The sequence below is a fragment of the Erpetoichthys calabaricus genome, chromosome 17 (genome assembly GCF_900747795.2).
Source record: "Erpetoichthys calabaricus chromosome 17, fErpCal1.3, whole genome shotgun sequence".
Taxonomy (NCBI): Eukaryota; Metazoa; Chordata; class Cladistia; order Polypteriformes; family Polypteridae; genus Erpetoichthys; species Erpetoichthys calabaricus.
In genome coordinates, this window is record NC_041410.2 from 83,722,533 (window position 1) to 83,749,993 (window position 27,461).

Below are 27,461 nucleotides of genomic sequence, written 5' to 3' on the forward strand. Positions count from 1 at the left end.
ACTATCACCTTCTTCCTGACAAATTAATATAGGATAAATGGGCTTTTGTATAGGCTGCTGCTGCCTCTGGAGGTCCCCACCAATGAAAGATCAAGTTGGGGGGGGGAGCCTCTCTGTGTATTTTTTCATTTGGTTAAATTACCTGTTAAGAAATATGAAGGGATGGAAAGATCTCAAAAGCAATGCTGCCGTATTACACAATTACAGTGTGCTGGCGGCGTATTCAGATAAGCACAATAGCACAAGGTGTCTCATACCAGGGTGCCACACAATGTTTCGCCCCAGCACAGTCAATGCCAACATCCTTCAGTGAATTTCAGCAGATTTCACTCCCTCTGCCCAAAGAAATCTCACAGCAATGGTGCAAACCCGCAGCGGGGCGTCCACATTCATGTGACCTTGGCTTCGACTACTGTAGACGACTAACGGCAGAGCTCTGCGTTACATGCATGTTAGAAATACCCATAAGCCATGTACTGCGTAACTCTCAAATTGCGTTTACTTTTTGATTTACCTCATAAAAGGGAAACATGTAAACTGAAAGTCCTCATTTCTGCTTGGCCACAGGACTTCATCTTCATCACAAACCTCCTGGAATGCCTTACCCATCCCTGGATATCCTCAGCCCTAATGTGTTCTCAGGCATCCACCACTGCTTGAAGAAGGGACGCCTGCTGAGGTGGATTTAGGCCGGGTTTATACTTCACGCGACGCAACGTGTGCTCCAGCAGACGCTTCTGCTACTCAAGCATTATACTGTTCATACTTGCGTGCGTACTTTATATAAATCTGGAAGATTCCACCAGGTGGCAGTGCGAGATATCATCACGGTGAGAACAGGTTTGGCTTCACTGTGTTGTGAATCGCCTGAAACATCCATTAGATAGATAGAGACAGATAGATACTTTATTAATCCCAATGGGAAATTCACATTCTCCAGCAGCAGCATACTGATACAATAAAGAATATTAAATTAAAGATTGATAATAATGCAAGTGAAAAACAGACAATAACTTTGTATAATGTTAAATGTTAACGTTTACCCCCCCGGGTGGAATTGAAGAGTCGCATAGTTTGGGGGAGGAACGATCTCCTCAATCTGTCAGTGGAGCAGGACAGTGACAGCAGTCTGTCGCTGAAGCTGCTCTTCTGTCTGGAGATGATCCTGTTTAGTGGATGCAGTGGATTCTCCATAATTGATAGGAGCCTGCTGAGTGCCCGTCGCTCTGCCACAGATGTCAAGCTGTCCAGCTCCATGCCAACAATAGAGCCTGCCTTCCTCACCAGTTTGTCCAGGCCTGAGGCGTCTTTCTTCTTAATGCAACCTCCCCAGCATACCACCGCGTAGAAGAGGGCGCTCGCCACAACCGTCTGATAGAACATCTGCAGCATCTTATTGCAGATGTTGAAGGACGCCAGCCTTCTAAGGAAGTATAGTCAGCTCTGTCCTTTCTTGCACAGCGCATCAGTATTGGCAGTCCAGTCTAATTTATCATCCGTTGCACTCCCAGATATTTATAGGTCTGCACCATCTGCACACAGTCACCTTTGATGATCACGGGGTCCATGAGGGGTCTGGGCCTCCTAAAATCCACCACCAGCTCCTTGGTTTTGCTGGTGTTCAGTTGTAGGTGGTTTGAGTCGCACCATTTAACAAAGTCATTGATTAGGTCCCTATACTCCTCCTCCAGCCCATTTCGGATGCAGCCCATGATAGCAGTGTCATCAGCGAACTTTTGCATGTGGCAGGACTCCAAGTTGTATTGCAAGTCCGATGTATATAGGCTGAACAGGACCGGAGAAAGTACAGTCCCCTGTGGTGCTCCTGTGTTGCTGACCACAATGTCAGACGTGCAGTTCCCGAGACGCACATACTGAGGTCTGTCTTTAAGATAGTCCACGATCCATGCCACCAGGTATGAATCTAATCCAATCTCTGTCAGCTTGACCCTAAGGAGCAGAGGTTGGATTGTGTTGAAGGTGCTAGAGAAGTCCAGAAACATAATTCTTACAGCACCACTGCCTCTGTCTAAGTGGGAGAGGGATCGGTGTAGCATATAGATGATGGCATCCTCCTCTCCCACCTTCTCCTGATATGCAAACTGCAGAATGTCAAGGGCGTGTTGAACTTGTGGCCTAAGGTGGTGAAGCAGCAGCCTCTCCATGGTCTTCATCACATGTGATGTCAGAGCAACAGGCCGAAAGTCATTCAGCTCACTAGGACGTGATACCTTTGGGACTGGGGTGATGCAAGATGTTTTCCAAAGCCTCAGGACTCTCCCCTGTTCCAGGCTCAGGTTGAAGATGCGCTGTAGAGGACCCCCCCAGCTCCGATGCACAGACCTTCAGCAGTCGTGGCGATACTCCATCTGGACCGGCTTGCTTTTGCTGGCACGAAGTCTCCTCAGCTCTCTGCTCACCTGCACTGTTGTAATTGTGGGTGGGGATGTCTCTCCTATGCTGGTATCAGCAGAAGGATAGGTGGAGGGTGCAGTACTCCGAGGTGAGAGTGAGAGTGGGTTAGGGTGGTCAGACCTGTTAAAGAAGTTATTCATCCGGTTTGCTCTCTTCACGTCTCTCTCGATGGTGGCACCCCTCTTTGAGCTGCAGCCAGTGATGATCTTCATCCCATCCCACACTTCCTTCAATGCTGTTATTCTGCAACTTCTGCTCCAGCTTTCTCCTGACCTGCTCCTTCACCACCCTGAGTTGGACTCTAAGTTCCTTCTGCACGTGCTTGAGCTCATGCTGATCACCATCTTTAAAAGCCCTTTTCTTCTGGTTCTAAAGGCCCTTGATGTCACTTGTAATCCATGGCTTGTTGTTAGCATAGCAGCGTACTGTTCTTACTGGAACTACAATGTCCATACAGAAGTTGATGTAGTCAGTAGTGCAGTCAACAACTTCCTCAATGTTCTCACTATGTGAACATTAGAAAAAAAGGATATTTGATGATTACAAACATCAATCCAGGGATGCGTCCATTCCAGCTGGCATTAGGCACGAGGCAGAAACAAAATTCCTGGATTGGGCATCAGCTCATGGCAAGGTGAATATAAGCACTCACACATACTGGCATCATTTTAGCGTCACCAGATCCTCAAACCTTCATGTCTTTGGAAGGAAACTGGAGCCCAATGTGGAAACCCAGCAGGAAAACATGTAAACTCCAGGCAGGGAACACCAGCGACGTGACTCCCTGCGAGACAGCAGCGCTACCGCTCCAACACCGTGTCACCCACGTGTGTGTAATTATTAACAGTATTCATTGTTTAAACAAAATTAATGATTCATCTGTAAAATGTAACATACATGCTTTAATGCATTTCATCATGAAAGTGATATCAAGAATAAATCTAAGGATTCTAAACGTGCAGAGAGATGGAATATCATACATGTAACGTGTTCTGTGTGGCGATTGCTGCTGTCAGGTCAGGAGGAAGTCCCAGAATCACGTAGCGATTAATAACGGGGTCGGCTTTAAGATGGCGATTTCGATGGTCTTCCTTAATGATAAAGTAAGCTACGAGATTAAAGTGGACATTTTGAGATTTTAATCCCAAATTTCCACTTTAATCACAAAATGCACCTTTTCACCATGTCCTTAATTTTGTTTCTATGTGGCTCAAATACGCTGCAGTACATTCTGATGCTGTTGTGAAGGTGCTAAAAAAAAATCAAAACACTGCAAAGATGATGGTATGTGAGACTTGCCACACACGTGTGAATAGGAGGAAGCCAAGTGGACCGAAAGAAGGTAATTACACGCCAGGCCAGGGGGTGACGGGGTGCACTAAACTTTACTCTGTTTTCTCTGCAGACCAGATATGGGAAAACAAAGACGTCACTTCCGGTTCCGACGCCATCTTGAACCACCACTTCCATAATGATGTCACTTCCGGCCTTTCCCGATGACTTCACTTCCTTCCACCATTTTGTTTGATTGCATATAAAAACAGCATCAAAATGAATGTACTTTGTCTTCTGTGATCAAATTTTTGATTAGTTTTGACCTCATTATTCATCTTTGTCTGTTAGACGATGTACGGGGACATTCCCCATCTCTTTTTGAGCATTTTCTTCTGGTTTATTTTACCATATCAGTATTTCTTCTGGAATAAAAATGGGCGAGATGTACGGAAAAATGGGTAGGTTCCTTTAAGTTAAATTTCTGCTTAGAAAATAGTGGAAAAATTACGTTGGTGGGAAGTTAAATGTGAAACTTAATTGTTCATAAGATGCAACAACATTAACTATATACAGTTCTCTATATGTCTTAAACCCAGATAACAAACATTAAATATTGTGTAGGTTTGAGAAGGCTGAAAGAGGTGGCTGTCCTGTTAAGGAGCAACAGATAAAAGCATCTCTGCCTTGAAGTGCATCCTGCATTGGTTTCGAGTGATTGATGGACAATTGCATCATCAGTCTATTGACAATAATTTGCATTTACTGGGACACAAAGCAGGGCGTATAAAGAAGTACAGCAAGATTTGTTTTTTTCAATTGCAGACCAGGCTTGTGTACAGTGCATCCGGAAAGTATTCACAGCGCATCACTTTTTCCACATTTTGTTATGTTACAGCCTTATTCCAAAATGGATTAAATTCATTTTTTTCCTCAGAATTCTACACACAACACCCCATAATGACAACATGAAAAAAGTTTACTTGAGATTTTGGCAAATTTATTAAAAATAAAAAAAACTGAGAAATCCCATGTCCATAAGTATTCACAGCCTTTGCTCAATACTTTCTCGATGGTTTCGACCATTCCTCTTTGCAGCACCTCTCAAGCTCCATCAGGTTGGATGGGAAGCGTCGGTGCACAGCCATTTTAAGATCTCTCCAGAGATGTTCAATCGGATTCAAGTCTGGGCTCTGGCTGGGCCACTCAAGGACATTCACAGAGTTGTCCTGAAGCCACTCCTTTGATATCTTGGCTGTGTGCTTAGGGTCGTTGTCCTGCTGAAAGATGAACCGTCGCCCCAGTCTGAGGTCAAGAGTGCTCTGGAGCAGGTTTTCATCCAGGATGTCTCTGTACATTGCTGCAGTCATCTTTCCCTTTATCCTGACTAGTCTCCCAGTCCCTGCCACTGAAAAACATCCCCACAGCATGATGCTGCCACCACCATGCTTCACTGTAGGGATGGTGCCAGGTTTCCTCCAAACATGACGCCTGGCATTCACACCAAAGAGTTCAATTTTTGTCTCATCAGACCAGAGAATTTTCTTTCTCATGGTCTGAGAGTCCTTCAGGTGCCTTTTGGCAAACTCGAGGCGGGCTGCCATGTGCCTTTTACTACGGAGTGGCTTCCATCTGGCCACTCTACCATACAGGCCTGATTGGTGGATTGCTGCAGAGATGGTTGTCCTTCTGGAAGGTTCTCCTCTCTCCACAGAAGACCTCTGGAGCTCTAACAGAGTGACCATCGGGTTCTTGTTCACCTCCCTGACTAAGGCCCTTCTCCCCCGATCGCTCAGTTTAGATGGCCGGCCAGCTCTAGGAAGAGTCCTGGTGGTTTCGAACTTCTTCCACTTACGGATGATGGAGGCCACTGTGATCATTGGGACCTTCAAAGCAGCAGAAATTTTTCGGTAACCTTCTCCAGATTTGTACCTCGAGACAATCCTGTCTCGGAGGTCTACAGACAATTCCTTTGACTTCATGCTTGGTTTGTGCTCTGACATGAACTGTCAACTGTGGGACCTTATATAGACAGGTGTGTGCCTTTCCAAATCATGTCCAGAGCTTGAGAGGTGCTGCAAAGAAGAATGGGCGAAACTGGCCAAGGATAGGTGTGCCAAGCTTGTGGCATCATATTCAAAAAGACTTGAGGCTGTAATTGCTGCCAAAGGTGCATCGACAAAGTATTCAGCAAAGGTTGTGAATACTTATGTACATGGGATTTCTCAGTTTTTTTATTTTTAATAAATTTGCAAAAAACTCAAGTAAACTTTTTTCACATTGTCGTTATGGGGTGTTGTGTGCAGAATTCTGAGGAAAAAAATTAATTTCATCCATTTTGGAATAAGGCTGTAAAATAACAAAATGTGGAAAAAGTGATGCGCTGTGAATACTTTCCGGATGCACTGTATATTCATCAATTTGTGTCAATGTTATATTTTGTATATTTGCTGCCCTGCAGTAAAACTGATAGATAGATAGATAGATAGATAGATAGATAGATAGATAGATAGATAGATAGATAGATAGATAGATAGATAGATAGATAGATAGATAGATAGATAGATAGATAGATAGATAGATAGATAGATAGATAGATACTTTATTAATCCCAATGGGAAATTCACAATGAAAGTTAGGTAGTGCCATGCCATCTTCTGCCTTAGGGCTCTGTACTGTAGAATCGGCTTTTTAATGCAAGCATGTCTACAATTCCAAATAAATGAGGTATCAATCAAGTCTAATTTCTTAAAAAAACTATTTATTAATGTATATGTGGATGTGCTGAAATAGAAAAGGAAGCTTGGGAAGGATATTCATCTTGACAGTATTGATTCTTTCTGTCAATGTAACATGGAAGATAGACCATCTGTTCACATCTTGTTTGATTTTTTTTACAAGCTGGTAGCAAAATTGTGCTGAAAAAGTTCTTTATATTTATTTATGATGTTAACCCCTAGTTATTTGAACTATAAAATAAATGGACTGATGTCTAGTCTAGTATGGTGTGCTGGAGAGTTCACTCAAAAAAGCACACTTTTATTCAAATTGATTTTGATTCCAGATTTTGAAATTCTGCTAGTGCATTAAAGACTACTAGAAAAGATGTTTGTGGGTCTGATATATAAATGTGTGGGTTATATTTTTATTGTCAATGATTTTATCTCCATCTTTGTTGGTAATTTCTGTTATTGCGTTGAGAACTTCTGGCTTGTGGATTTATTGAGTTAAATCTTATTAGCCTTCCCTCCATAATAATGATGTCACAATTTAAAAATGAGATGTTCCATTTCTTTTGTTGTCAAAAAAAAATTAAATTGTAATTGCAGAACCTTCATTTTCCTATAAAGTGCCTCATTTGGAGACCTAGGGCCTCATGTATAAATGGTGCATACACACAAAAATGTTGTGTACTCCCATTTCCACACTCAAATCATGATGTATAAAACCTAAACTTGGCATAAAGCCACGCACATTTTCATTGTAGCTCAAACCCTGACGTATGCTCGGTTTTGCAAACTAGCGGCACCCAGCGTCAAAGGAGTGCTTTTGTTCCAGTGTGGTTACCCTTTCTTTTTAGATACACATCCCTGATGTGGCTTTATCATATAGACTGAAACTAACCGCATATTGTTCATTAGTTTAAGGCATCTGATTTTAATTAACCTGTAACAATATAATGGTCCACGGAATGGCCAAACTATTCCAAATACCATAGCTGCTTTAGTGTTGTTACTCTCACTGCACCTTCTTCTTCTACTTTCAGCTGCTCCAGTTAGGGGTTGCCACAGCAGATCATCGTTTTCCATATTACTCACTGCACCACTCGGAGAATTTATATCATTGTATCTGAGTGTGGAATCACAGCTCTACAGCAGCTGATTGGAAAGAGAATTATCGGTGTATAGCATCAACCACATGCTGCCTCAGTCATGCTGTCTATTGAACTGCTCTCATTCGACAAATGCTTCAGAGCCTTTCCTGTACAAACATCGCGGTTCAGAAACAGTTTCATCCCAAGAACTATAAACGCACTCAATCAGTCCATCAAGTGCTCCTTGTAGAACTGTTTGTACTTATAAGTACAATTACCTCACTGTTAACTTGCACTACAGTTATAATATTGCACAACCTGAGACATTTTTAGAAAAGCGTGTATTTATATATGATGACAATATCATTTTTAAGAGGAAATGCAGCAAAATATGTTTATTACATTATACAGATAAAATGTTAACATTATTTAAATAATCTATATTGTTAATAATTAAACATGTGAGAACACGGTGTCGCGCTAGCTGGCGCTCCGTTCACGAATTGTTCCTGCCTCACGCTGTATTCTTGCTGGTGCTGGCGCGACACTGGAAGCATAGATGGATGGAATAATTAAATATGTACTACGAAGACATTTCAATGTTCCTTAAAATTTTTGAAGAATCGGCGTTCTAAGCTTACAGATAACTTAATGTCTATTAGAGAGCTGATTGTGTGGCGATTGGTTACTTGGAGAAAGAAAAGGAAGGACAGGAATTGGAGGTTAGTACGTCTGAAAGAGACAGTACTGGTACAATAAATGATTTCATCGAAGGTCGCACACGGCACAGCAAGCATCTTGTGTGAAGCATGAACAATCACTAGATGAGGCGCCAGCTCGTCACTACCACTGCGTCACCGTGTTCCCATGTTTAATAACATGCTTTAACTCCTATCATCATGAAAATTATATCAAGTTTACATCTCAGTATTTAAATTATTCAGAGAGCTGTAATATCATGAATGTAATGGATTCTGTGTCCTGTCAGAGGAAGAGAAAGCCCATTTAAGAAGCACATAGTGATTCACACACATAGAGCACATAGAAGATCAAATACAAAACAAAGCATTTAACGTGCTACTTTAGTTACAATGGGATTTGAGAAACTAGTAAGTTAAACAATTTAAAGATGAAGTTTATAATGTTCTACTTTAATGACAAAATAAATTATGTGATTAAAGTTGAAATTTCGAGATCAAAGTTGACATTTTGTTCTTTTTTCTCACTGTGTCCTTTTTTTTTTTTTCTGCACCCTAATAAGCTTTCATATGACACTCAGACGGTAGGCTACGACTCACTATTTCACGGCGACTTTGATATCTGACAACTTCTTTTTTATTTCGGGCACTGAGCAACTTTGTGAACTTGAGCTTTCGAGTTTCTGTAACACTCTATGTCACTCAATCAACTTTCTTTTTTTGTTTATACCACTGTTTAAACCAACAAATAGTATGTTTTTCCTTGCCTCCACTTGGTATCCGCTGAAATTCTTATATTTTACAACATACTTTTGCCATTGCCTTTTCATAGAACGCTGAGCTTAAGGGCTATTTATATTGATTTGCATATTCAAAGAGGTGTAATTCTGGGAGGGAGTTTGGGCAGGACAACAGGCACGTGCATGTGTGTTGCTTTTCCTGCTAACCGGGATTTATGGAGCGGAAGAACGTAGAAGTTTGCAAATGCACAGATTTATGCATCTGGATTTTTTTGTGTGTACGCACATTTCCGCTTTTGTCCTTACGCCATGTTTTAGTGTGAATTCTACGCACGCTGTTATGCATGAGGCCCCAGGTGTATTCTTGATCTATACTGGTAATTTTACTGATTAACTCTAATGCTTTCTTGGTCTCAGATTTTATTTTTCTGAGAAAGATATGAAATAATCTGTCCTCTTAAAAACACGTTCAGAGTTTCCCAGAGTATTTTGGCTGGAACCTCTGAGAAATGTGTTTGTCTCTACAAAATAACCAATTTGTTTGGAGTTAAATTCTGTACAGTTTACATTTGCTAGTGACAGGGGGTTGAGACACAAGCTACAGATTGAGCGTGAGTTGATTGCTCTCATTTTTCAACCACTATCTTCCTGTTATACTGACTCAAAGAGAGACACAGTATTATTTTGAGAAGAATCAGGGAAATAAGAAATGGCCAAAAAGATAGATGTGAAAGGTACTATATAATAGATAGATAGATAGCTCCAAGATCAGAGGGATGTGGTCAGAGATATTAATAATGTTGTACTTGCAAGATTCAATAGGGGTAAAAAATTATTTTCGATAAAAAAATAATCAATTTTTGAGTAACTGGTGAAAAGAAGGAGTATTCTCATCAATTTGGATTTAGGAATCTCCATGGGACTGAAAAGTTATGATCCATTACAAACTGTGTGATTGTCTTTGTGGTATTAGATGTTATCGCCACTGTAGTTAATGATTTGTCTAGGTTTGGATTTAAAGCACAATTGAAGTCTTCAGGCATATTTGAAAATTGACGTAAATACCCATCCATCCATCCATTTTCCAACCCGCTGAATCTGAACACAGGGTCACGGGGGTCTGCTGGAGCCAATCCCAGGGCACAAGGCAGGAACCAATCCCGGGCAGGGTGCCAACCCACTGCAGGACACCCACAAACACACCCACACACCAAGCACACACTAGGGCCAATTTAGAATCGCCAATCCACCTAACCAGCATGTCTTTGGACTGTGGGAGGAAACTGGAGTGCCCGGAGGAAACTCACGCAGACACGGGGAGAACATGCAAACTCCACGCAGGGAGGACCCGGGAAGCGAACCCGGGTCCCCAGGTCTCCCAACTGCGAGGCAGCAGCGCTACCCACTGCGCCACCGTGCCACCCTGACGTAAATACATTTTGGATAAAATTTCTATCATCCACATTAGATGTATAAATATTCAACAAAATTACTTTAGATTTGAATAAATTACCCATTACCATGATGTAGCGCCCTTCAAGATCAGATGCTATGTCTGAGGCTACAAATTAGATTGTTTTATGTATTAAAAGTCCCACATCTCGTTTTCTTTGTTTATCTGGAGAGAAAAGGCCAATCCAATCTCGTGATAATCAAAATTAGTAGTCCCATTAAACTTGTTGGTAGTGAGTTTCCTGTAAAATTACAGTGTTAGCATTTTGGCCTTTGGAGAATACTTTTTTCTCTTTAGCTCATGATAGAGACCTTTGACATTCCAGCAAAGTTCATTGTCTGGACAGAGAGGCACTGCTTCTGAACTCTTGAGGACATTTTGTAATCATAAGCAAAAGTAGTGCATTGTTTCTTAAATCACCTTTTACCTTGGCTTCATATTATTACAAGGTATTATGGGTAAGGAGCTTATTGTTATGTTGGCACCTACAGTGATGGAAGTAAAAAGGAAAAAATAAGAAGTAACTTGCTCTCACTCTCTCTCTGTCTCCCCCTTGCCCCCATCCTTTTCCCACTTCACAGAGTCCCAGTTCTCTGACATGCCAAGAGATAAGGTACGTCCAAAACAAAACAGACCCCGAGCAGAACTTTCTTATGATAGTACAGTTCAGATAGAATAAACCTAGGGTATGATGTTAAACAGTTTCCTGAAAAATAAAATGAACGTTTTAAAGTCTAATGACCCTTTCAATAGTTAGTTTCTTAATGGTTACCCAACTACGCATATATTTAATAGAATAAATTTCAATATGGCGTCTTATCAATAAACATCTCCTTTTACCATACATCACTGGAGTCCGGCCCGAGCACTCTCTGAAACTGAAGCATTATTGCTTGTGTTATAGTATGATATCATGGATCGCTTTGGTAGAGGAGTGTTTTGGAAAGCTCAGCAGTGTTTGTTCGGTGGATCTCTCTGTTATGTGACTACTTTTTAAATGTAGACATTTTCTAAGTTTGTATTAGCAAAAGATGATATGGGAGTTTTAGCTTAGAGATATAGTGAGCACTGTGTCGAATGTTTTGCAAAAAAAGTGTTTTAGGGATTTGTAATGAGAGCAAACTGCAGGATATGTGTTTAAAATTTTGTGCCACTGGCTTTTGAAATAGACAGACCGCTGAGCTTTGGGTATTGAGAATTGTGTGCCAATAGGCAGTGCCAATGTGTAGGAAACTGAGAAGAGCTGTAATAATGCAGGAAAAAACTTCACACATCATTTAAGCAAGTCAGTTGAAAACTGCTATTCAGAGTGTATAACCACAGAGGGTGGGTCTAAAGACCCCTGACACCCTTGACTCCCAGTTTCTTCTCTAGTAAAAAATGGCCAAGCATGATGATAGCACGGCTACCATTATAGGCTGGCAACCCTGCTCACTGGCTCCGTTTACTTTGTGGTCAGACAAATGCTTTATTTGATTAGCAGAGAATAACATTTTGTCAATTCCCTTTTGGTCTTTGAGTGCAGTGGAAAAAAAAATAAAATGGGGATTCTATTTTGAAGAAAATCATAAAAATCCATATTTTCAATTTGTCCAACATTTGCTCATTTAAAACTTGCTTTTCACAGGATATAGAAGGCTGTAGTGCTGTGTGTGCCATACTACCTTAAAAGCAGACTTTCCCCTGATTGAATTGTCTGTAAGCACTATAGAACATGCCTGATGAAAGCACACATGCATCGATTTTTTCATGCTCTCTCACTTCCTCCATAATGTCAAAATCATTTGCTTTATAGAAGATTAACATTTTTCTTTTTCTTTCTTAAGAATGAGGTATCTATTTATTTATCTACTAGCTGTGGTAGTAGCTGTTGAGTTGACATCTAAGTAATCAACATAGATCTTAGCATCAACATTTGTAGTGCACCATCTATCAAAAAGTATTTTGTGTTTCCAACAGACGGCACCCCACAAACATGTGTAGAATAAAATGCATTACTACAAATAAGTGTGATGCACCATCTGTTGGAATGAAAAATTCAATGCATGCAGTATGTTTCTTATACTCTATTTGAAAAGCGATTCATAAAAGCAGTGTTAATGTTTGTGATGCACCATCTGTTGAAATGACAAATGCAAAGTATTTTATTATGACAGATGTCTGTGATGCACCTTCTGGTGGAATGACAGAGACATAGCAGCCGGATGGACATACAGACACTTTTCCTTTTATTTTGGTGGATTATATATAGTGTAACAAAAGACACAGGAACTCATAAAAAGATTTGAGCACTAAAAAATGTGAATTTCCCATTGGGATTAATAAAGTATCTATCTATCTATCTATCTATCTATCTATCTATCTATCTATCTATCTATCTATCTATCTATCTATCTATCTATCTATCTATCTATCTATCTATCTATCTATCTATCTATCTATCTATCTATCTATCTATCTAAAAAGTAACCCTGTTTAGTCTGCCAGTATCAAAGTGTTCTTCACCACATAGTTTTGTCAGAGGAGGACATTTTTTTGTTCACTGGGTGGTTTCATTTCTCTCTTAGGCAAAGTAACATGTAAATATTACATTTAAAACACAGTCGATGAAGAGGCAATAGGTACCCATTGTTGGGACTGGCACTGACCAGAAAGCAAGAGACAGAGCTGGAGGTGGCAGAGTTAAAGATGCTAAGATTTGCATTGGGTGTGATGAGGATGGACAGGATTAGAAATGAGGACATTAGAGGGTCAGCTCAGGTTGGACGGTTGGGAGACAAAGTCAGAGAGGTGAGATTGCATTGGTTTGGACATGTGCAGAGGAGAGATGCTGGGTATAATGAGAGAAGGGTGCTAAGGATAGAGCTGCCAGGGAAGAGGAAAAGAGGAAGGCCTAAGAGAAGATTTATGGATATGGTTAGAGAGGACATGCAGGTGATGGGTGTGACAGAGCAAGGACAGAAAGATATGGAAGAAGATGATCTGCTGTGGCAACCCCTAACGGGAGCAGCCAAAAGAAGAAGAAGATGAAGAGGCAATAGGCACCCATTGTTGGAACTTGGGTAAGAAGTTAAAAGGCAAATTTCATGCGTAATCCTGTTACTGATTATTGTGTTGGCTGTGTACAGGATATAGGTATTTGCTGTCTTGCAAATGAATAACTGCTTTGAAGTTTTAACTGATTAAATTTTGTTTTTTTTTGTTCTTTATTTCGTCTTATACGATTTCTCGTATTAGAAATTTGTTAGTTGTCGCATACCCCTTGGGGTTAGAGCGCAGGGTCAGCCATTGTACAGCGCCCCTGGAGCAATTACAGGTTAAGGGTCTTGCTCAAGGGCCCAGCAGAGTAGGATCTCTTTTGGCAGTGACGGGGATTCGAACCGGCAACCTTCTGGATACCAGCGCAGATCCTTAGCCTCAGAGCCACCACTCCAAAATTGTGATAAAAGAACTGCTCCTTCCTTGGAAATTGTGTGTATTTACCTGACTTAGAAATGAACATGTCTGAAAATATTGGTTTCTAGTCAGCATATGTGTACTCATTGATAGTTGGTAACAATAGTTTTTGTTAACCTGTGTTTGCATTATTTGTTAAAACCTGGAAATTTAGATGTGCTATTGTTTAATCCATCGTCCTGTTGATCTAGGCAGGGACTGAAGGCGATTTAAACTTCTGACCTTTTACTGGTGACATGAGACTGAAACAGTGAGTGTTGCTTCACTTGCGCTCTTGAGAGCTTGCCTTGACCTCAGTTAGCCACCAGATGTCGCTCTTCATACTGGGGCTGAGGTTTAAAGCTTCAAATCTTTTTCGGAACTAATAGAAAGAAAGTCTCAAAGCTTCATGAGGCTTAATTTTCCCATCATTACCTATCACAGTACCCCACTTGAAGTCACTGAGCTCTCCAGAATGACCCATTTGGTTTTACAAATGTTTGTAAATGCAGACCACATGGCGAGGCGCTTGAGTTAATACACCTGTGGTGATGGGTCTGATTGAAACGCCTGAATTCAATAATTAAGAGCTGTGTCCCAATACTTTAGTCCATAAAGTGTATTTCAACAGAAGTAGATCATTTCAAGAACCGCAACACTCAGACATTCATATACTGTATTAAATAACACAGAAAGAATATCTGACAGCTCGTGGAGTATTTGACTCTAACTAAACGTACATCGCTTCTGTAGCACACCAGGTATGAAGTTAATGGATTTCTCTGTGCAAAATACATGGTGCACTGTCACCTGCAATATGGCGCACTTAAATGGAGGCCAATTAACGTTAAACAATGTTCTTTCTGAGGACAGGAAGCCTAACTTCCTGCAGTCTTAGTTTAAAACAAAACTTGGCTCTCCAAGGCTGAAAACACTCTTGACACCTAGAAAGGCTTCAAAGCGGTTAGGCCTCATTAATCAAACTCAGGGGTTTCTCAGAGTCGGTCCTGGGGACCCCCTGTGGCCGCAGGTTTTTTTGTTCCCAACAGCTTCTTTTTTTTTAATTGGACTCCTGGGTTAATTAAGTGAACTGTTATTTCCCAGATTCTGTGTTTTGGGAACAATGTAGAAATTACAAGACTAAAAAAAACTATTAAAATATACCAAGCAGTTATATGGGAATTAATTTTTTTCTTTTTAACAGTATTTTCATCTTGGTTTTCATTCTACTTGTTCTAATTGCTTAATTAATCCATTATTTACTAATTAGTGGGTCTGACACTAAAGTAGTTGCACTCTTTCATGATTCAGTGTTGTTTGCCTGGCTGTCTGCTCTGCTCATTTTTAATTGTCATCATTAAGTTAAGCATGTAAATTTAGAGCAAAAATTGAGATATTTTTAAATGTCTGATAAATGTAAAAATCATGACTCTGTGCTTTCTTAATGTAGAATAAGAGAAGAGAGAGAAAAAAAAATGCCAGCTAATTAAATTAGATCAGTGTTATCAGTTGACACGGATTATGATGCTGGTTGAAGCAAAAACCTGAAGCAACAGTGAGCCCCCAGGACCAACTTTGAGAGCCCCTGGCTTAGTACATTTAATATATATATATATATATATATATATATATATATATATATATATATATATATATATATATATATATTACAAAAGTTAGATTTCTATATTATTCCCAAAACACAGAATTTGGGAAATAACAGTTCACTTAATTAGCCAAGGAGCTGGTTAGAACAAAAACCTGCAGCCACAGTGGGCCCTGAGGACCAAGTTTGAGGACCCCTGGCTTAGCACATTTTAATATTTATTTATTTATTTTTTACCAAACTTAGTTTTCAAATTTCTATATTGTTCCCAAAACACATAATCCGGGAAATAACAGTTTACTTAATCAGCCAAGGAGCTGGTTGGAACAAAAACCAGCAGCCACAGTGGGCCCCAAGGATCAAGTTTGAGAACCCCTGGCTTAGTACATTTTATATATATATATATATATATATATATATATATTACAAAACTTAGTTTTCTAATTTCTATATTGTTCCCAAAACACTGAATATGGGAAATAACAGTTCACTTAATTAGCCCAGCTGTTGGTTGCAACAACATCCTGCAGACACAGTGGGTCCCCAGGACCGAGTTTGGGAAGCTCTGATCTAACGCATCGATTTTGCAAACAGCAGTGCATACAATCCAATTAATAATTTAAAATTATTATCTAGTAGAACTTTTCTTGGATTGCCACTCGGATTCTCGTCTAATAAATTGGAGTCATTTCTTACCTCTCGCCTCTTGTGTAGGACCGTTTTCCAGCAATGTCTCCCACTGGCTTTTTGAAATTTGAGATTTTTGCTTTGCGTCCTCCCCCACCCTAACATCATAACCTATCGTCTATGGTAGGAGGAGCGAAAGCTTTGGATTCATCAAAAAGTTTGATCTCCGGTTTTTGATGGATCTCAGCGTTTTAGGGTCCCCTGATACCAAAAACATTGATCTGTTGATGATGGGTGTGTGTCTGTCTGTGTGTGTGTGTCTGTGTGTCTAAAATGGCTGGACGAAAAAATACCAAACTCGAAACATCAGTCTGTTATAAGATGACGATGTGCTGATTAGTTTTTGAACCAAATCATGCAGGAGAAAGAGACACTCGAGGGGAACCCTCAAATACCGTAATTCTTCAGTTCATTACGAATTCTTCTCGTGAACTGCTATCATAACGACCTCTTTTATGATAAAAAAAGATCAGCATCAGTGCAGTAAATAATTACATTCAAAAAGTTTCCGAACTTTTATATTTTCCTTGGAAACGGTGAAGGCAGAAGGAGTAGGAATTGGGATTTAAAAATTTGGTACGCTGGGAAAATTGCATCGCAAACGAAGGTGACTATGTGGAAATTAGGGTTTTTAAAATTCTTAATAAATAGAGTTAAAAAAACGTCCCTCATAGAATAGTTTGGGTAACTTGAATCATAGGACATAAAGCCTACTGACGCTCACGTCTGAATTATTTCCCATCAGGTGTCTTTTCTTAGTATCAGAGGAGCAGTTTCACTAATTTGACAAGATGAGAGGACATTCTTATGGAGCCCAATCGGTGGCTTAGACCGCTAACTCCAAATTGACTTTTCATTTTCTTCAGACCTTGGGACCTGAAACAAACTCCAGCTTTTTCTTTTAAATTCTTTTTTTTTTTCTTTTGTTCTTTTTTTATTTACTCTGTTCCATTTTTGAACAACCTGGTGGTGGAAAATAAAACAAAAGGTGCTGCTCAAATGCCAGCTTAACTCTCCGGGTATTGATTCCAGCTGCTTAGTATGCGGACAGGAAGATTTACTTTAACGTGACAGATGACAATAAGCTTAGGATCTAAAATGGAAAGTAAATGGAAGTAAAAGTTTCAAAGCCACAATTACGGGCAAGAGTATAAAAAAAAGGCTTATAAATTTCAGATCCCAGGGAAATGGCAAAGCCTTCCTTAAATCACCGTATTATATTTTTCTTTAAATGTCCGTGACTTAGCAGTGGCAGCATCCGGAGTGCATTAAGATGAAGATTTTCTCTAATTGACTTAACATGCAGTCTGTTTCATCTCAGCTCATCTGGAATCCTGCCAGTGATGGCTTAGAATCAAAGATGTTGTCTCGTCTTGACCTTTCATGATTTACAGGACGGCTCAGAAAAAAAAATATTTACGAAGCACTGGGGCATAGAGGCCTGATTTATGGGAAATATGGCAAATTTATGCAAAGATCTGTGGCTCTTTTTCTGCCATTCCTGTTACAATAAAGCCCGTCTGATGACAGATTAGTCAGTCAGTCATTTTCTAACCTGTCTAGTCCTGAACAGGGTCACGGTGGGGTGCTGGAGGCTATCCCAGCATGCACAGGGTGCACGGTGTGGTGGCTCTGAGGCTATGGGTCTGCGCTGGTATCTGGAAGGTTACCAAATCAATCCCATTATTGTCAGGCAGGATAATACCCTGTTGGGCCCATGAGCAAGGCTTTTAACCGGGCAAATAGCGGACCTCTACAATGGCTGTCCCTATGCTCTGACCAACCCAAAGGTCATGTGAAATGGTAATTTCCCCTCAGGGACTAATGGAGTGTACTAAATACCAACAAAAAGGGAAGAATAAAAAACCCTGGTTGTGGCGCCAGACCATCGCCGGGTACTAACACACGCACACCCCCATGTTATCGCCAATCCACCTAACTTTCATGTCTTTGGACTGTGGGGGAAGCCCACGGACATGCAAACTTCACGCAGAGAAGAGCCAGGATGTGAACCTCGGTCTCCATATTGCGAGGCAGCAGTGCTACTAATTTGCCACTGTGCCAACAACAACAACATTTATTTCTAGAGCACGTTTTCATGCAAATGACGTAGCTTAAAGTGCTTTACAAGATGAAGAAAGAAAAATATAAAAATAAGATTATCCAATACTAAGTAACAAAGAGTAAAGTAACGTCCGATGGCTGGGAGGACAGAAAAAAAAAAATAAAACAAAATCTGCAGGGGTTCTGAGGCCACGAGACCACCTGGCCAGCCCTTCCTGGGTATTCTACCTAAGATAAATGATCTCAATCAGTCCTCATGGTTTTCAGGCTACACGTGGAAGAATTAGATTATGATGGTGGAAATCTGGCCTTCGATCCATCAATGTAGGGGCAGCACGGTGTTTTGATCGGGTGGTGGTAGCACAGATTGGTACCTGGAAAAAGAACAGCAGAGAAAGTAACGTTTAGTACGGATTGCGGATCCATGATAGAAACGATAATTCAATGCATATACAGAATATCAGGATTACACTAATATGAAGCTATGAGAAAGCCATATTAAAATAATGGGTGCTGTCCTATAGACAAATAAATACGTAATAAAGTAACAGAGACATATACATTGCATTTTTCATTCCATCATGTTGTATGGGTTGGATGGAGACAGAGCTGGAGGTGGCTGAGTTAAAGATGTTAAGATTTGCATTGGGTGTGACAAGGATTAGAAATGAGGTCGGCTCACTTTGGCCGGTTTGGAGACAAAGTCAGAGAGGCGAGATTGCGTTGGTTTGGACATGTGCAGAGGAGAGATGCTGGGTATACTGGGAGAAGGGTGCTAAGGATAGAGCTGACAGGGAAGAGGAGAAGAGGAAGGCATAAGAGGAGGTTTATGGATGTGGTGAGAGAGGACATGCAAGGTGATGAGTGTGACAGAGCAAGATGACAAGGACAGGAAGATATGAAACAAGATAATCTGCTGTGGAGACCCTTAATGGGAGCAGCCGAAAGAAGAAGAAGAAGAAGATTAAAGAGTCTTTTTCTGTTGGTCATTGTTAGAAAATCCAAATTAAATCCCCTGGGATTCAATGTTGAATAAGAATAAAATGTGAAAACTTCCAAGGGGTGAATACTTTTTATAGGGGCTGTTTATATTTCTATACTTTATGAACGTGCAGCACCTAGAAAACCACAGGAGCTCCAGGCGCTCCTTCTGGTCTGCTGCCACCTCAGTCATATTAGTTGATGTTATGTAGTTTCTAAACCTGAAGGTTAATTATAGCTAAAAGGTTAATTTTCAAAATAAAACTATCATGGCTGGACTGTGAGATTGTCCTTGGTATTCCATGATCGTGGTGTTGCGCGCCCTTCATGTGTCACACTGTGTCCATACTCGTATTCATCACTTAGAAACCATTCACCTCTTCATCATTTATCAAACCCTTTTAGCCTAGTTCAGGGTCACATAGGCTGGCATCCATCCCAGTAGCCTATAACCCATCTTTTTCAAAATCTCCTTTTTTTTAAAAGAGCAATTAAATAACATCAATGTGGGCCAAGGTTTCCAATTCTGTGATCGAGAAGTGTGTGATTTTGTGCTTTATTTTTCATTTAGCTGAAGGCTGGAAGAGACGTCTTCTATTGCCAAGAGAACAAAAAGCTAACAAAAAAAGTGGGTGGTTTAGGCCTGTGTCCTAAATGCATATTCTGTGCTTGAAATTGGGAACAAAGTAACACTTTTTAGTTAAATGTGTGAGATTATTCTCAGCTCCTATAAAGCACTAAATTAATTTAAAACACCATCCAATAACTAAGTGATGGAATATCTGTGATTTGAAAGAATAACCTTTATATAGTGCCTTTGGAAATTATTCAGACCCCCTTCCCTTGTTTCGTGTTTTATTATGGTGAAGCCTTGTGATAAAATCATTTAAATTGATTTTTATTATAGCATGGCACTAGATAGATAGATAGATAGATAGATAGATAGATAGATAGATAGATAGATAGATAGATAGATAGATAGATAGATAGATAGATAGATAGATAGATAGATAGATAGATAGATAGATAGATATGGAGGGCACTATAAAATAGATAGATATTAATTTTAGTATAGTAGGCAGGATAACATAGATAGATAGATATTAATTTTAGTGTAGTAGGCAGGATAGATAGATAGATAGATAGATAGATAGATAGATAGATAGATAGATAGATAGATAGATAGATAGATAGATAGATAGATAGATAGATAGACATTGGTAGTGCTGCCACCTTACAAAAAGAAGGCCGGGGTTCAAGTCCCAGGGTCCTCCCTATACTGAGTTTCCACTTTCTCCCTGTGTCCTCCCACAGTCCAAAGACATGCAATTTATGAAGACTGCCAGTGCTCAACTGGCCTTAGCGTGTGTGTGTGTGTGTGTGTGTTTGAGTGCACCCTGCCATGGACTGGTGCCTTGTCCCTGTCTGTTGATTGCTCCTGCCCTGTGCCCCTGTGCTTGCTGGGATGGATTTCAACTTCCCAGTGATCCTACTCAGGATAGAGAGGGTATGGAAAATTGAGTAGGTAGATTTATTGGATGGATTTGTTTAATCATTTACTGTTGGTTAAATGGAATTGAAGAAACGCTACTGTCATCAAGACCCTGACTTTGGCCCATCTAAAGTGTCTTTTTCGGGCAAACTGTGAACTTGAGAGATGTCACAGGGTGCGCCTACTGGATCTAATAGGAACCTTACATTCCATAATGCCTGAGTATTTAAGAATGAAACATAAAGTGGGACATATTAGATATGGCCATACTTAACTGGCAACACAACAATCACTACCACCAAAGGAGCTACTGTATCTCCCTCCTTCAGCTTGTCCAAGGATAGAGCAAAGATAGATAGATAAGACAGATATGAATGGCACTATATAATGATAGATAGATAGATGATAGATAGATAGTGAGCAGTAAGGGACACCACTGATCCCTCAAACCCCAGACACAAAAGACCCAATACAATTCCAGGTTCAATAAACAGATTTTTAATCCAACCAGCCCCAATTATACAATAAATACAGCCAAAGCCAATGCCTTCTCTTATCTCTTTCCGTTCTCTACGTATGTTTTTCCTGCTACCTCTGGACTGTGACTCTTAGAAGTATGGCAGCAGGCTCCTTTTAAGCTGGACCTGGATGTACCTCTAGTGCCACGTTGTAACTTGTTGGAAGCAATTCGTGGTCATACAGAAACCAAGGAGGTCCTCTCTCCTGGCAGGACCCTCTGTTGTCACATAAGGAAGCCTACAGGGCTGCGCTTCTGGACTCGAATTCCCATGTAGCCTTGTGGATGTCCAAACTGGGACTATTTCTAAGGAGCACTACCACCTATTAATTTGGGGGATGAACTGATCTATCTATCTATCTATCTATCTATCTATCTATCTATCTATCTATCTATCTATCTATCTATCTATCTATCTATCTATCTATCTATCTATCTATCTATCTATCTATCTATCTATCTATCTATCTACTTAACACACACCAGAATGACTTTAAAGGAAGTAAATTAAAAAGAAAGAAAACTTCTGACTTGGCAGCCCCAGTCGCAGTGATGCATTATGCAGACGTTTCTTGACGTTTCTGCTGAATGATTCATTGGAAGCACAAAATGGAAGTTTGAGGTTGAGGATGTGGGCCCTGTTTACTGGCGTTTATAATGAAAACAAAAAGAAATTGAAACAGGAGTCATGACCAACGTTATAGCTGGTAGTGAGTATCTTCTGAGGCACGACGTCCATCACTGTCTGTTGCTCATTTTAATAATCTTTGACTTCCAGGTTCTCTGCTAGTTATTTACCCAGCGGGGTGGAAGGGGCGGGTCTTCCAGAACAAGGGTGGATGTGACATCACATCTTCTTCCTCTCTGCACAGGACAAAGTAAACTTTGCTCTCTTTCCTACCTGCATGGAGCCTTGAAGGCACCCCCATAGTGCACGTGTCTGGCACCTCATACAGCAGACCTGAGTGACCAGCACTGACCTACTAACAGATCACTTCCTGCATGCACTTTTGAGGTAAATGGGCAGCATTAATTCTCCTGACTCTGAAATAATAACAGTGGTACTTGAGAGAAACAGCCCTTAACATCCTAATTTTTTAGTAGGTCATAATGACTTTTCAAGTTTCTTTTTCTTTTTTTAAATTGTACATGTATGAAGGTGACTGTTACTTTCTGGATGCATCCCCATCCTGGGGAAAGGAGGAAGGTCATCTTCCATTACAATCCGATGGCTTTCTCCACTCCATCGTCTTTGGTGCCCTCAATTTCGATGCCTTAATAAGGAGGTCCTCCCAAATTCTTTATCTCCTATCTGCCGTCCAATTATTTGGATTTCTCCTACTGGTGTCTCCCGTGTCACAGAGGCACAGTGTCCTGTAGTTAAGACTCGGCCTGACTGATCTCCCGCAGCAATGAATTTCTCTGGCTTGTGAAGCTGGCCCTTGTCACATCCAATTCGGCTCTACGTAAGGCTTCAAGTCATGAGGAACGCAGTCCTGCAATCCCCTCTAACATTCATGCTATGGACTAATGAGAGTTTGCTGGCAGTTTTAGGAGGCATTCAGTCTGGCATTTTGGAAACCTGTCATTAATGGAGAGCATACGCTCTGCTTTATGCCGGTGTCCCTGCAGGAAAGAAATCCTTACAGCACATCTTCTTCTTTTGCTTGTGACAGCCAGCTTCACCAGACATTAATGCTGTGGCCCATAGGGGGCAGTAGTCCAGTATTTGGAGTACAGTATATCACCATTCAGAAATGTTTGTGTCCATCCTGTCCAACCCTCCTTTATCAAATCAGCTAAATCCAAATCAGGGTCACCATACAAAGATTAAAGTATGAATATAATTAGCTCTCAGTCTCCATTGAAATTCTAATGAAGGAAATTGATGGCAAGAGGCAAAATGGAACAGTGCATATGCAATAATAACACTTGAACCTATGGCTGCAGAAACTACTGTGTGCTACGATTCTGGAAACCACAAAGTAGCGAAACGGGTTGAGGTCTTCAAAATGACCCTCACAAACAGTGCATAATCGTCACTGGCCTGCCCTATAACACCGTGCCTTCCGAAGGTATTTAGAGCTCTTCATCTTTTTGGGATTTTCGTATTTTGCAGCTGCAATGGTTTTCTGGGTAGCAGACAGGAAGAGGCGGGTCCAGCAGACCTGACCAGATGTGACATCATGAGAGTGCGCCCATCAATCATTCGTCAGGCAATAGGAGAAACAAGCTGAGGGGTTATTTGACAGTGCCAACCCCTGGCTAGGAGGGGAATTACAGTCAGCTAAGCTTTGGAGTTGTTTCCCATTCATACGTGTGTGACACAGCATTATGCTAAAATCAGTTTTTCGCTCATCAAACAACAGTTAATAATGACAAAATTAAAAAATGGATGTTAGAAAATTTTAGAAATGTCCATCCATCCATCCATTCTCTTCCGCTTATCCGAGATCGGGTCGCAGGGGCAGCAGCTTGAGCAGAGATGCCCAGACTTCCCGCTCCCCGGCCACTTCTTTTAGCTCTTCCGGGAAAATCCCGAGGCGTTCCCAGGTCATCTGGGAGACATAGTCCCTCCAGCGTGTCCTGGGTCTTCCCCGGGGCCTCCTCCCGGTTGGGCGTGCCCGGAACACCTCACCAGGGAGGCGTCCAGGAGGCATCCTGATCAGATGCCCGAGCCACCTCATCTGCTCCTCTCGATGTGGAGGAGCAGCGGCTCTACTCTGAGCCCCTCCCGGATGACTAAGCTTCTCACCCTATCTTTAAGGGAGAGCCCAGACACCCTGTGAAGGAAACTCATTTCAGCCGCTTGTATTCGCGATCTCGTTCTTTCGGTCACTACCCATAGCTCATGACCATAGGTGAGGGTAGGAACATAGATAGACTGGTAAATTGAGAGCTTTGCCTTGCGGCTCAGCTCCTTTTTCACCACGACAGACCGATGCAGAGCCCGCATCACTGCGAACGCCGCACCGATCCGCCTGTCGATCTCACGCTCCATTCTTCCCTCACTCGTGAACAAGACCCCAAGATACTTGAACTCCTCCACTTGAGGCAGGATCTCGCTCCCAACCCTGAGAGGGCACTCCACCCTTTTTCGGCTGAGGACCATGGTCTCGGATTTGGAGGTGCTGATTCCCATCCCAGCCACTTCACACTCGACTGCGATCCGATCCAGAGAGAGCTGAAGATCACGGCCTGATGAAGCAAACAGGACAACATCATCTGCAAAAAGCAGTGACCTAATCCTGAGTCCACCAAACCGGACCCCCTCAACGCCCTGGCTGTGCCTAGAAATTCTGTCCATAAAAGTTATGAACAGAATCGATGACAAAGGGCAGCCCTGGTGGAGTCCAACTCTCACTGGAAACGGGTTCGACTTACTGCCGGCAATGCGGACCAAGCTCTGGCACCGATCGTACAGGGACCGAACAGCCCTTATCAGGGGGTCCGGTACTCCATACTCCCGGAGCACCCCCCACAGGATTCCCCGAGGAACACAGTCGAACGCCTTTTCCAAGTCCACAAAACACATGTAGACTGGTTGGGCGAACTCCCATGCACCCTCCAGGACTCTGCTAAGGGTGTAGAGCTGGTCCACTGTTCCGCGACCAGGACGAAAACCACACTGTTCCTCCTGAATCCGAGGTTCGACTATCCGACGGACCCTCCTCTCTAGAACCCCCGAATAGACTTTTCCAGGGAGGCTGAGGAGTGTGATCCCTCTGTAGTTGGAACAAACCCTCCGGTCCCCCTTCTTAAAAAGGTAGACCACCACCCCGGTCTGCCAATCCAGAGGCACTGTCCCTGATGTCCATGTGATGTTGCAGAAGCATGTCAACCAAGACAGTCCTACAACATCCAGAGCCTTGAGGAACTCCGGGCGTATCTCATCCACCCCTGGGGCCCTGCCACCAAGGAGTTTTTTGACCACCTCGGTGACCTCAGTCCCAGAGATGGGGGAGCCCACCTCTGAGTCCCCAGGCTCTGCTTCCTCATTGGAAGGCATGTATTAAAAGCAAAAAAGCTGAAATCTCACATTGACTCAAGTACTTTGTTGAAGCCCCTGTAGCCGCCGGAGTGTAAGGCGAGTTCAAGCACGAGTAAAACGCGTGCCGAAAGAAATCTCTCAGTCCAAAAGTTTGTTTTAAAAATATTTAGTGAAAATTCAAAGCAAATAATCCACATAAGAATAAAAAAAAAGTTGTTACACATGTAGCCCTAGGCTCATCTATATATATAATTCACTAAGACCATGGCAAGCAAGACAGAGCCATGCCCGCCAACAATTCACTAAACAGCCGACCATGGCACGCAAGACAGAGACCATGGGATACGCACGACAGAGCCCCGCCCACCAGCTCTAAGCCTCCTCCTGAGTCCACCCTCGCTCTCGAGGCATGCACACTGCTTGCTCATGTGCCAGCACGCAACACCTCACCAAACACCGCCTCAGTCGCTTTCGTCTCCGCTACAGTCCACATGCACCTCTGAGCCACGTTGACTTTTCATTGTTCTTTTCGGTTCCGGCTTCTTTTCTATATATAATCCACCAAGTCGCCCGACCATGGGACACACACGCATGCAAGACAGAAACCCCGGCTGCCAACTCTAACCCTCCTCCCGGAACACTACGACAAAGTCAACACAAAACAGAAACACACTGTTGACACTGTTTTACACGCTGCATACAGCAATTCCCATCCCCGACAAACATGCTTCTTCTTAGATGGTCCTGCAGGACCAGGGAAAACCTTTGTCTACAAAACCCTGATTCATACCATCAGAGCTAGGGGAGACATTCCTACAACCGTAGCATCTACAGGAATAGCTGCAACATTGTTACCGGGTGGACGAACTGCACATTCCGTTTTTAAAATACCGTTGAGGCTGAATACTACTTCCGCATGCAACATCAAACCTACCTCGCCACACGCTCAACATCTTCTGCAATCCAAATTGATAATATGGGACGAGGCGCTAATGACACATGCATACGCATTCCGGGCAGTTGACAGGTTATTACGTGAGCCTCACGGGTGACACGCAGCCATTTGGAGGCAAAACAATACTATTGGGTGGAGATTTCCGACAAATTCTCCCCGTCATTATGCGTGGCTCCCGAGCACTTACTGTCGCCAGTTGCATTAACACGCAACCTTTGTGGCATCACATACATGTTCTTACACTGACGACAAATATGAGAGCTCTTCCTGAAGAACAACATTTCTCAACATGGCTCCTCGATGTTGGAGACGGGACAAACGGAACACCTGTGACATTGCCTTCATATTGTTTTCCTTTTATTTCTGATCCCGTTCAACAACTGTATGGCGACATCGACTTCTCAATTGTCACTCTGGAACAACTCAGCATTCGAGCTATAATCATCTCTGCTACAGTCCACATGCACCTCTGAGCCAAGTTGACTTTTCATTGTTCTTTTCGGTTCCGGCTGCTTTTCTATATATAATCCACCAAGTCGCCCAACCATGGGATACGCATACATGCAAGACAGAGCCCTGCCCAACAACTCCAACCATCCCCTCACGTCATGGGATGTGCATGACAGATCCCCGCCCACCAACTGTAACCCTTCTCCTGCGTCCACCCTCGCTCTTGAGGCATGAGCAGACAGTGCGCATGGGGTACGCACGACAGAGCCCCGCCCGCCAACTCTAAGACCATGGGGAACGCACGACAGAGCGTTGTTCTTAGTCACGGAAGCATAGTCATACAGTCTGCTCAACAATACGCTGACTACATGAATACTTCCGGAGTTTATGGTGGTGAGGCAGAAATTGTGGCAATGTCCCAAATGCTTCCAGCTACTATCACCATTCACTTCCGAGATATCCCTGACCCCATCAGATTCAAATTTGCCTTTTACTTTTACACGCAGACAATTTCCTGTTAGATTGGCCTTTGCAATGACAATTAATAAGGCGCAGGGACACACTTTCAAAAAGACATGCCTGTATCTGCCAAAACCAGTGTTCAGTCACGGACAATTGTATGTTGCTCTCTCTAGAGTTCCATCTTTTCATTCACTTATAGTCGTATCCTCCAGCCCACCCCATTTGGACAACTGTGTCTTTCAGGAAGTGTTCACCCATCAATAAATAATTATGCGGCGTATGCTACGCCGTGGGTTGGCTAGTATAATATACTAGACATTTAGCCCGTTACAATAACGGGCGCTAGAATAGTAGTGCATAAACATTAGTAGGAACAGTCTATATTAAATGGCAAAGGACTGTCTATTTTCTGTTACAGTAATACTGGCT